The sequence below is a fragment of the Glossina fuscipes genome, unplaced genomic scaffold (genome assembly GCF_014805625.2).
Source record: "Glossina fuscipes isolate IAEA_lab_2018 unplaced genomic scaffold, Yale_Gfus_2 1, whole genome shotgun sequence".
NCBI classification, from domain to species: domain Eukaryota; kingdom Metazoa; phylum Arthropoda; class Insecta; order Diptera; family Glossinidae; genus Glossina; species Glossina fuscipes.
The window spans coordinates 8,219,104-8,221,133 of NW_023998415.1; the positions used below are offsets into that span (position 1 = coordinate 8,219,104).

At 28.1% G+C, this 2,030-nt stretch overlaps 1 protein-coding gene across 1 annotated transcript in view; it reads left to right on the forward strand.

Moving 5' to 3' along the window:
* Nucleotides 1-261: 261 nt before the first annotated feature.
* The window catches only part of LOC119645155 (protein bric-a-brac 2), a 34,797-nt gene continuing 33,028 nt past the window's right edge, over nt 262-2,030 (forward strand). The window contains exon 1 of the mRNA XM_038045119.1: nt 262-712. The gene's annotated coding sequence lies outside the window, so the exon portion shown is untranslated. The remainder of the gene's footprint in view (nt 713-2,030) is intronic.

The following is a 2,030-nucleotide window of genomic DNA, read 5'->3' on the forward strand; positions in this document are numbered from 1 at the left end:
AAAATATTAAGTGGAGCCGTTTTTTGAAAAGATATGGAACAAATAAATAAATCATCATTTATAACTATACGGTACTAATGTAATTAAAAAGAAAACTATAAATGAAAAGTTTAAAAAGCGAAATAATAAAAATTAAAATAAAAATAAAAATAAAAAAAAAAAAAAAAAATAAAAATAAATAAAAATTAAAAAAAAAAAAAAAAAAAAACAGAAGAAAAAAGTTAAAAAGAAAATAAAGATAAGCAAATAAAAAATCGTAACATTAAATGAAATGAAAAATAAAACAAAAAATGTAATAATAATAAAAATAATAATAAAAAAAAAAAACTGAATAATGTGTATGCAAACATAAATTGAATGTAGGAACATTTAATATTTATAAATGTAGTATTCCGTGTAAAATCGATTTTCATGTAAAAGTCGTAGAAAACTTTGTATTTTACTGCAAAATCAGCAACTCAGAGCATCAGCAGCAGCTACACACATAAATTGTAATTTATTAATTTATAGCACTACTCCGGCGTATAAACTTCTTCTGTTTTTGCCTTCGCCTTTGCCTTTGCCGTTGCTGTTGCCGTTGCCGTTGCCGTTGCCTTCCTCGCTGTATGCCACGTTATGAACAAAACAACAGCACAACGTGCTTCTCATTTCATCAGCGTCGCACAGTAAAAAACTTTGCCCATTACTGCTGCACTGGCACAAAACGTACAAAGTAAGTGGGTGGCAATAAAAGTTGTTGTGTTCACCCGCCGAGTATATTCAATGAGGTTTGGTTAAGAATTTGCCGCACAAAATATCCTCCTTATAGATTGCAATAGCAATAGCACACCAGTAAGCATGCACGGGCTACCAGGATATCAGAATTAGTATAGAAAAATTTTAAGAAAGAATTGAAAAACGAAGACCGCACATGTTTATATACATATATTTATATCTATATGTATATATATATATATATATATATATATACAATGTATATTTATGATAGTATATGCACGTATATATTCGTATTTATATACGTACATACACACATAAATGCATAGATTCATACATAAATATATACATACATACATACATACATACATTAAACTCGCGTACTCGTAAGAATCAATGAAAATAAACGCTGGCTGCCACGTATATATGTAAACACTTTGTAGGAGGCTGTAATAAGTTATACACGTAGGGGACGTAAACCTCTAAGTAGTATTATTTTATTTTGTTTTTCATATTATTTTTTTTTTGTTCTTTTTTTTGTTCCTTTTTTTTTTTTGTTTTCTTTAAAATTTCCGAAAAGGTTGTAGCAAGTAGCGTAACCTTAGAGCAGTTTTGTAAACATTGTTTTTCTTAATAAAGGCGAAGTAACATAAAACTTTTTGAGAATGAATAGAATAGACCGTAACAGGGGGTACACACCAACATCATTCTCTCTTTACACTTGCGAGTATAGCAGAATTTTATGTCGACACTTGTGTAATTTATGACGTTAAGCATTAAACATTAATAAATAAAGCGTTAATATAAATACATGTGTGTACTGTTTGTACATGTATGTAGATGGATACGTTAAACTTTCGTACATCATACACAAACACACACACACACACACACACACTTACATAGAGACACAAACAAACACATATACGTTTGAATGTTAATACATATTTCCATACATATAACATATATTTATTTTATGTACATATGTAATTCATTTGTTTTTTATTTATTTTTTTTATTTTTGATTATTTATTTATGTTATTATTATTTATTTACATAACTAAATATGTATATCTTATATGTATGCATTAAACTCTCCGTGGAATATATGTACATACATATGTACATATGTATATATATGCTTTGAGAAGAGAGCTAAAGATCTGATGTTCAATTTCAGCGTATGGTTTGGATCACAATTGTAAACAGCAGACGACGACGTATAACCCGCGACAGAATCTCAATGGAACAAAATAAAAAAAAAAAAGAGAAATAAATATAAAGAAACGTACACACACGCGCGTATACATATATTT